The 9,846-nt window shown below is 59.6% G+C and overlaps 1 non-coding gene and 2 pseudogenes across 1 annotated transcript; all 3 read left to right on the top strand.

Annotated features, from left to right (window-relative positions):
- Positions 1–3,268: 3,268 nt before the first annotated feature.
- LOC145273441 (small subunit ribosomal RNA) lies at positions 3,269–5,639 on the top strand (annotated as a pseudogene).
- Positions 5,640–6,037: 398 nt separating this feature from the next.
- Positions 6,038–6,195, top strand: LOC145273357 (5.8S ribosomal RNA). The gene has a single exon (XR_013866350.1). It is a non-coding gene; the product is annotated as a 5.8S ribosomal RNA (ribosomal RNA).
- A 1,982-nt stretch (positions 6,196–8,177) lies between these two features.
- On the top strand, positions 8,178–9,439 carry LOC145273285 (large subunit ribosomal RNA; annotated as a pseudogene).
- Positions 9,440–9,846: the final 407 nt, after the last annotated feature.

Consider the following 9,846-nt stretch of genomic DNA (forward strand, 5'->3'; position numbering starts at 1 on the left):
TAGGCGCAAAACTGGAAAATCGCCGACCAGAAATGTCGCTTCGTATAATCGACGTTTTTTTTGACCACCATTTTCAGGTGTCGGAGGTGGGTCTGGACGAATACCAACACCATTTCTGGGGTTTCACAACCGCCCGGCTTCTCCGACATATGTTGGAAAGGAGTAGCGATCGAGCGAAGGGGGCTGTCGGTAGGCGGCCGCGGGTTGCATGTGTGCCCGGGACAGCACCCCCATCCAACTAAGGGGTGTCCCCCGGGGGCCAGGGGGACCTCGTCCAGGTCGGCCGGGCGCTTCCAGACGCCTACCGACACCGGTCAGGTCGGCGAGGCTCCCGGCGGCCCCGAGCGGGACCACAGGTTGCGGAAGGCGTCCAAGTGAGCGGCGGCGACGCCAGGAGGCCCCCGGGGTCGACTCCGCGGCCCCCGGGTCGGTGTGCGGGCCTCCAGAGCTCGATAAAGTAGTGGTGTCGCTAGCGGTCGAGAAGGCACTTTTCGACGCCTACTGCCACCCCCACATGGCGGTAGGTGTAAAATCGGAATAGACCGGACCAGGAATGTCGAGGGGGAAAAAAATGACAAAGTCCTGGTGTGCCTAGGCGTCGAGAAGGCACTTTGCGACGCCTACCGACATCCCCATGTGGCAGTAGGCGTAAAACTGGAAAATCGCCGACCAGAAATGTCGCTTCGTATAATCGACGTTTTTTTTGACCACCATTTTCAGGTGTCGGAGGTGGGTCTGGACGAATACCAACACCATTTCTGGGGTTTTCCAGTTTGAAAGTTTTATAAAACATGTTCGGTAGGAAGCACACTTTGGTGTGTCGGTTCGTCGGAGCAGCGACTCTTTGCCTCGTGGTGGTCCGGAACGTCTCTACGGGCTTGTCGCAAAGGCGTCAGAAAGTGGCATCTCCGCCGCCTAGGGCTGTCACCGTTATCGCTGTCGCCGCGCTCCAACTTGTTTTGATCCGCCGCCTTCGTTCCTGCCAACCGTGCGCCCGCTCATCGTCGTTAGGTTATAATACGTGGTACGTGTGTGTGCTTCTCCGTGGACCTAGGGCTGCTCGACGTGTCGAACGATATGTTGGAACAACTAACGGCTCCTTTTCCTGGTTCCATAGTCGTCGTGGTACCCGCGTCGTCAGCCATATCTATGTCCACCATGTTTAGCCGATACGTTTGCTGCAGCTTCTGCTTCCGCCTCAGCGTTCGCCGCTCTCAGCCGCCGCTGTTGTTGCTGCCGTTCTGCCATTCAACCACTACCTGCGAATCTTTCGATGATCGGCCGAACGACCCATCGCTGTGCGACCGATAAATCCTCCGGATTAGGGAGAAACGCCGCCGCTCTCTGCCGCCGTCGAACGGAAAAACGTACATTGTAACGAACGAACGAACGAACGAACGAATTAACGAACGAGCGAACAAACAAACAAAAATAGCCGCGGGGGATGCACTATGTAGATCCTGATCCCCTTGTAACCATACGTACGTTGTTCGATGCTCTCCCGTCCTGGAAGTCGCCGCAGCAAACAGGAGGATGAGCAGCAGCAGGCGCCGCCGCCGTAACCGCCGCCTGCCTGCCGCCTCCTACTCCTGTCAGCGTCCGATCTCACAGCCGTGTGAACGTTCGCTGACACCCGATTTCTTTCCGTCTGGCAAAACCTTGGACGTCCCGCTCGCGGTACACGTGCTGCAGCGACTTCTCGTCCGACAACGCATAAGCGTCGACGTCTGCCGCCGCATCTTCTGATACGTGGACGGTGATAGCGCTAGTCCCTTCTTGCGCCACCTCCACCTTTGTTAGCGCCAAAGAAGATCGATCGAGCAGTCGTGGTCGCAGTCGATTAACCCGTTTTCACCGTCCGCAGTTCCCAAGCCGCCGATCAAGTCGTTGCTCTTCTTGTTCGTTCTTCCCATACCGTCGATTTGCACGGCTGCCGGATGAGCCATCCTCTGTCCGGCGAAGCGCTCACGTCAGTGATCGATACTTGCACCGACAGTCCTCCCGCTCGCGACTCGGTGCTCGAATCGGACTCGTTCGTTTTTATCTCGATGCGATTGTGAAAAGGGGGACCGGTCGTCAATGTCGTGTGTGTCGACGATGTTGTTCGCCCGGTCCGCCGCGTTGTTGTCGTTTTTTTTTTTTTTTTTTTTTTCCCCTAACGTTCGCCGTCGCACGGACGAAAGGGTGAGAAAAAAAAAAAAAAGCTCGAAAAAGCCGCCCAAAAAAATCGGACCGAGGAGCCGCTTGCGAGAACGCGCCATGTGCACGTTGTCTCTCCTCGGTTTTCCGAGCACGAACACGACGCCGGTCGGTCGGTCGGTCGACGAAGGCGACGACGAAGGTGACGGGAAAATTTACGCCGCCGCTGCCCTGGTCCAGCTCCTCCCCGATGACGGCTGTGATGTTGACGTTGACGTTGGCGACGACGACGACGACGACGGAGACGACGACGACGACGAGACGGCATCGATGGCGACCACGATGACGACGACCTCGACGAGTTCAGTCTGCACCTTGACCTCCGATGTCCGTGTGCACTGCCGTCGTGCTGTTTGTCGTTTGTCGTATGTATCGCTGTCAAGGGTGCCGTTGTCGTTGTTGTTGTCGACGTTGTTGCTTGCTCTCTCGTCTCGGTCGGTTGGTACGTTGATGACGACGACGACGACGAAGACGACGACGACGACGACGAGACGGCATCGATGGCGACCACGATGACGACGACCTCGACGATTCCAGTCTGCACCTTGACCTCCGATGTCCGTGTGCACTGCCGTCGTGCTGTTTGTCGTTTGTCGTATGTATCGCTGTCAAGGGTGCCGTTGTCGATGTTGTTGTTGTCGACGCTGTCGTCTGTTCTCTCTTCTCGGCCGGCTGTGACGTGGACGTTGACGACGACGACGACGAGACGGAATCGATGGCGACCACGATGACGACGACCTCGGCGAGTTCAGTCTGCACCTTGACCCTCGATGTCCGTGTGCACTGCCGTCGTGCTGCTTGTCGTTTGTCGTATGTATCGCTGTCAAGGGTGCCGTTGTCGTTGTTGTTGTCGACGTTGGTCGCTTTCGTTCTTTGAGTCTCGGTCTCGGTCCAAGTCAGGGGAGAAACAAAAAAGAGGCCATCAGCGCGGGCAGCGCGCTTCTTCTGACGGCGAACCCCCTCGAAAAATAAATAAACACGTGCCCGTCGTTGTAGTTGTCTGTCTTATGTCGGTCGGTCGGTCGGTCGGTCTGTCGTTCTGTCGAAACAAAGTCCCAAATTCCAACGATACCTGGTTGATCCTGCCAGTAGTCATATGCTTGTCTCAAAGCTTAAGCCATGCAAGTGTAAGTTCACGCCACGCATTAGAACGGGCGAAACCGCGAATGGCTCAGGAACCGGACCTAATCCTCGGGACCGTATTCCTCCTCGGAGGCGATGGATAACTGTGGCAATTCTAGAGCTAATACATGTGACACAGGCCGCGATCGGTCGGCGCGCCGTCGTCGCCACGCCTCGCGCGCTGGCACCCGCGTCGGCCGTTCCGGGTCGCGGCGCTACATATTAGACTGAGACCGATGCGCGTCATTCCGTCCTCCCGTCGTCGGCGTTCCCGCTCGCGGGTCCGTTCGGTGGCGGGGCTCATAGGGCGGCGCGCTCCGCTTTGGTGACTCTGGATAACTCACTGGTCGATCGCACGAGCTTTCACGCCCGGCGACGGGTCTCTCGAGGGTCCGCCCTATCAACTGTCGACGGTCGGTTAAGTGCCTACCGTGGTTACTACGGGTAACGGGGAATCGGGGTTCGATTCCGGAGAGGGAGCATGCGAAACGGCTACCACATCCAAGGAAGGCAGCAGGCGCGCAAATTACCCACTCCCGGCACGGGGAGGTAGTGACGAAAAATAACGACGCGGGACTCTGTCGAGGCCCCGCGATCGGAATGAGTACACTTCAAATCCGTTAACGAGGACCAACCGGAGGGCAAGTCTGGTGCCAGCAGCCGCGGTAATTCCAGCTCCGGTAGCGTATATTAAAGTTGTTGCGGTTAAAAAGCTCGTAGTCCGAACTCGGGTTCGTGGTCGCGCAAGCGGCCCCGGGGCGGCGGCGCCATCGTCCGTCGTTGACTTTGGTCGTCCGTTCGCATTCCCGGCCCTTTCCGCCGGTGTCAACCGCTAGCATACCCGCCACGCGGTCCTGCCGGCGAGGTGGACGAGGAGGTCGTGATCGGGATCCGGGAAAAAAAAAACAAGTGGTCGTCGGTTCGGTTCCGGGAGTAGTCTAACGGGGGGGTGCTACGTGTGTGTGTTTGGGTGCGTTCATTCGCATCCCCGCACTCTGACCCCCGCGCTTCTCTCCCTCTCCCTTTCCGCGCGTTCCTCTTTTTTTTTGAACCCCCCGGTCCGCTCCGAGTCCCTGCTTCGTGTCTTGTCTGCGCGCGTGTTGCGGTCGGCGGTTTCTCCTCCAAGGGTGCTCTTAACCGAGTGTCCGCGGCGGCCGGTACGTTCACTTTGAAAAAATTAGAGTGCTCAGAGCGGGCTGTTCAAGCTTGCATACGATAAGCATGGAATGATGGAAGAGGGCCTCGTCTACGTCTGTCGGTCTCCGTCTACGGCGAGGCAATGATCGAAGGGAGCGGTCGGGGCCACTCGTATTGCGACGTTAGAGGTGAAATTCTTGGATCGTCGCAAGACGAACTGCAGCGATGGCGTGTGGCAAGCACGTTTTCCTCGATCAAGAGCGAAAGTCGGAGGTTCGAAGACGATCAGATACCGTCGTAGTTCCGACCGTAAACGATGCCGACCGGCGATCCGCCGGCGTTCGCTTCCATGACCCGGCGGGTAGCCTGCGGGAAACCAGAGTTCGGTTCCGGGGGGAGTATGGTTGCAAAGCTGAAACTTAAAGGAATTGACGGAAGGGCACCACCAGGAGTGGAGCCTGCGGCTTAATTTGACTCAACACGGGAAAACTCACCCGGTCCGGACACCGGTAGGATTGACAGATCGATAGCTCTTTCTCGATTCGGTGGGTGGTGGTGCATGGCCGTTCTTAGTTGGTGGAGCGATCCGTCTGGTTGATTCCGATAACGAACGAGACTCCGGCCTGCTAACTAGTGCGCCGATGTCAGTGATTTTTACGGCGGGCTCGGCGTCCTCCGTGGCGCTCGGGTCCGGGTCGGTTTTCTCACGCACTTCTTAGAGGGACGGGTGGCAGAAAGCCACACGAGGCGGAGCGATAACAGGTCTGTGATGCCCTTAGATGTCCGGGGCCGCACGCGCGCTACACTGGAGGTATCAGCGGGGACTTCGCCCCGGCCCGAGAGGGTTGGGAAACCTCTGAACCACCTCCCGTGATAGGGATCGGGGCCTGTAACCAACCCCGTGAACGAGGAATTCCCGGTAGGCGCGGGTCAACAGCCCGCGTCGATCACGTCCCTGCCCTTTGTACACACCGCCCGTCGCTACTACCGATCGAACGGTCCGGTGAGGTCCTCGGATCTGGCCGACGACGCCGCCGGGCAGTGCGCGACGTGTCCGTCACGACACTCGTGCATCTACGCCTCGGCGTTCGATGCCTGGAGAAGACGACCGAACCCGATCGTTTAGAGGAAGTAAAAGTCGTAACAAGGTTTCCGTAGGTGAACCTGCGGAAGGATCATTACCGTTTTCCCGTTCGAGACTGGTTTGTTGTTTTCCGGCCTACCTCCTCTGTCTGTCGGCGTCAACGCCTCGAATGCGCGCAAACAAACCTATAAAAGGCGGAGCGAGAGATAGATTTGTGGTGACGCGGAGGTTTTTAAAGCCCCAGCTCTTCTTGCTTGCTTCCGCGTCTTACCACCTGTTTGTTTTTTCGCCCACCGCAAGTGATGGCCGCTTCTTCTTTGCCTTGTCGCCGCTTTATCGTTTTTTTTGTTTTTTTGCAGCCGCTGTGCCACCGCCGCTAGCTAAAAAAACAAACTACTCGCGACATTGCAATGCCGTCACGCCTCCTCGCACAGACCTCCTCGCACACTACTAAATCTATATAAACAAAAACTAATATAAAAAAACCAAGTGCTGAACCCTGGACGGGGGATCACTCGGCTCGTCCGTCGATGAAGAGCGCGGCCAGCCGCGATAACTGATGCGAATTGCAGGACTCAGTGAACATCGACACCTCGAACGCACATTGCGGCCCCGAGATCCCTTGTCTCGGGGCCACGTCCGGTCGAGAGGCGGAACGTTACATGTCTTTCTCCGTTAACGAAACGACATCTTGCCGTCCCCGTGCCCGCCCGGTCCTCGGCACGGTGGTAACCGGGACGTCGCAGGAGCGAGTGACGAGGGGGAAGAAAAATAAAAAAAGAATTGACTCCTTTCAATGTCTTTTTTTTTTTTAAAACCCTCTCCGGCCTCCTCCTTCGTCTCCCGCTGGCAGACCGCGGAGTCTTTTCCCTTTTCGACCGCGTGAAGAAACACTGTGGAGGAGGAGCAGGAGGAGTCTGTCCGAAAGCAGCCGAAGGGAGACCAAAAAAAAAGTACCGACCTAACCGACTGCCGACGTAAGCGCCGCCTGCTCGTCTCGCTCTCTGCCTCATGAAGGTGTCTCTCAGCGACGCCTCGAGCAGCGCGACGAGCACGGCCGTCGCACCGTAAAAAGGTGGCCGCGTCGTAGGCAACGCAACGTCGGATGGGGAGGACCCACGCTTTTTTTTAATTGTTGGCTTCTTCATTTTCGGTCGGACGGGCGCTATATCGGCCAGCCGTCGTCACACGGAGGGTACCGATCGAGATTCCTCTCCTCCAAACACCACACTCTACTAAAAACCGCCGCCCTCGGCTCGGACGAGACGACCCGCTGAACTTAAGCATATCGCTAAGCGGAGGAAAAGAAACCAACCGGGATTCCCTTAGTAACGGCGAGTGAACCGGGAGAAGCCCAACGCCGAATCCCGTCGCAAGTTAAAGGCTTCGGGACGTGTGGCGCATGGGTCGAAGGCAGCCGTTCGTTTTCGTCTCGCATAGTTCGGAGTTCCCTCGATCGGGGCCGCCCGCGGCGGGTGCCAGGCCCATTCGGTGCGGACGGCGAGCGACGGCCTTCGATCCGAGAGTCGGGTTGCTTGGGAACGCAGCCCAAATCGGGTGGTAAGCTCCATCCAAGGCTAAATACCGGGACGAGTCCGATAGTCGACAAGTACCGTGAGGGAAAGTTGAAAAGAACTTTGGAGAGAGAGTTCAAGAGAACGTGAAACCGCCCAGGGGTAAACGGGTGGGACCGCTCACCGCGATCGCGGGGGGACTCAGTCCGGTGCTGCCTAGGCTCGAGCCCAAACTCGATGTGTGTTCTTGAAAGAGAGGCCGTCGCGGCACAGGTCGTCGTTCGTCGTGTCCGCGGGGGACTCGTTCCCCGCGGTTCCAGCTTTTGTGCCCGCGTCGCCGACGAAGGAGACGGGCCGCGTGGATAGCGGGAAGGGAAACGTGGTGACGACCGCGGCGTCGGTAGGTGGCTGCGTCGGTTGGCTGCGACGGAGGGGACTCGTCCTCTCGATCGCTGCTGCCGCCGGGCCCTAACCCGCCGCATCCGTCGCCGCCGCTTCTTCTTTCCTCCTGCTCCCTCCGCGCGCGACTCCGCTGCACCCGTCCCCTTCATCATCGCTCGGCGTAATCATGGCGCGGGCGCTTCGGCGCGACCTCCGCGCGGCCGGCACCGGACGCACTTCCCCTCCGGTCCGTCGTCGCGACCCGTTCCCGGCGTGCAGGTCGAACACGCGGGTTTTTTTCCGTAGGCGGCAGGCGTTTCATCACCCTGAAAACCCCCGTCTTCCCACCTTGTGAAGTCGGGGGCCACCGGCCGTCGGGCCCGCGAACGTAACTGCCCCTTTCTGCCGGGAACGGAGGAAATCTGACACGATCCGTTACACGTGGCGAGCCGGTCCGTTTTGATCCCGCCGGAAGTCGCGTGCGGGCGACGCACTCTGTGTGTCGCTCCTTAGGCGCCCCACCGTCTCGGGCGCGTGCGCGATGAGAGGCGGGATAGGACTGGCGCGGCCTCGCCGTCACGCACCTCGCCGACGTTTCGGGTTCTTGTCGGGGGCAACCCCGCCCGCGCCCGTTTCCGTTTCCGGAGAGGTCGCTCGGCGACGCTTTTTTACTCGAGCCGCCCGCCACCCCGGGTCAGCGACGTGCATCGGCAACCCACCCGACCCGTCTTGAAACACGGACCGAGGAGTCCTGGCCGTTCGCGAGTCGTAGGGCCACCTCTGACTAACCCCGAAGGCGAAGCGAAAGCGAGAGAGCGTGTAGGAGGGCGTCGATCGGGAGAGGTGTCGTGGCAAAGTCGTCCGGGGGTCGTCGGGGGGTGTCGTCGGTCTCGTGCCGTCGTCTTCTCCTCGCCTCACCCGCCTCCGAGCCGTGCCCGATCCCGCCGGCGCGGCGTTTTCGGCCTTCCGCCGTCGCTGCTGCGGTGCCCGCAACTTTTCCTTTTTTCTCTCTTCCCGAGAGAGATAGGAGAGGGAAGGCTCGTGGCTGACGTGCGGTTGTTTTTCCCTCCTCCCCGAGAGGGGACCGGCGCATCATCCAAAAAGGGGAATTGCCGGGCGCCAGCTTCCATATCCTCCTTCCGCCCATCGGTGAGATCCCGCGGCTTGAACTAGTCCTATTTTGTCGTCGAGTTTAGGCGCTGCGCGCGGGCGCATCACCCCCGGGTCGGTTTCCCCTTTTTCCGAGTACGACTCGGCCGACTCTGGCGTAGCGAGCGACCAGGGACCCGAAAGATGGCGATCCACGCCCGGTCGGGATGAAGCCAGAGGAAACTCTGGTGGAAGTCCGAAGCGCCTCTGACGTGCAAATCGATCGTCGGAACCGGGTGTAGGGGCGAAAGACCAATCGAGCCGTCTAGTAGCTGGTTCCCTCCGAAGTTTCCCTCAGGATAGCTGGCGCTCGATCGTCGCAATTCCATCCGGTAAAGCGAACGATTGGAGGCCCCGGGGCCGTTCACGGCCTCGACCTACTCTCGAACTCGGAACGGGTGGAACGGGCCGACTCTCCCGAACGACGGAGCCGACCCATCCGGCCCCGCCGCCGCAGCACGCTTCGCTGGGCGGTTGGTCACCTCGAATGCGAGTGCCAAGTGGGCCACTTTTGGTAAGCAGAACTGGCGCTGTGGGATGAACCAAACGTCCGGCTAAGGTGCCTAACGCGACGCCCATGAGATCCCCGAAAGGGTGTCGGTCGATATAGACAGCAGGACGGTGGCCACGGAAGTCGGAATCCGCTAAGGAGTGTGTAACAACTCACCTGCCGAATCGACCGGCCCCGAAAATGGATGGCGCTGGAGCGACGGACCGATGCCGGACCGTCGCGGCGAGGAGCGATGAACTTTCGCGCCGAAACGATGCCGCGACGAGTAGGAGGGCGCCGCGGCGAGCACGGAAGCCTAGGGCGCGAGCCCGGGTGGAGCCGACCGCGGGTGCAGATCTCGGTGGTAGTAGCAAATATTCGAACGAGACCTTCGAAGACCGAAGTGGAGAAGGGTTCCGTGCCAACGGCGGTCGAGCACGGGTCAGTCGGTCCTAAGACGCGGGCGAAAGTCTTCCCGAAAGGCGCCGGATCCGTTATGAAAGGTGAAAGGAAAGCGAATCGAATCGAATCGAATCAAAAGCCCAAACAAAAAAAAAGCGGCCGGCCTCCCGTCGAAAGGGAATCGGGTTAATATTCCCGAACCCGGACTCGGAGAGGGCCCGGGGGTGGCGACGCTGTCGGCAGCGATGTCGGCGGCGCCCGTCGCTTCCCGGGCGAAACCGCGGTGACGCAAGCGAGCCCGGAGACGTCGCCGGGAGCCCCGGGAAGAGTTCTCTCTTCTTCGTAAAGGACCATGTCCGTGGAATCGG

The sequence above is a fragment of the Euprymna scolopes genome, unplaced genomic scaffold, assembly GCF_053919585.1.
Source record: "Euprymna scolopes isolate OS-2025 unplaced genomic scaffold, ASM5391958v1 sca1, whole genome shotgun sequence".
Taxonomy (NCBI): Eukaryota; Metazoa; Mollusca; class Cephalopoda; order Sepiida; family Sepiolidae; genus Euprymna; species Euprymna scolopes.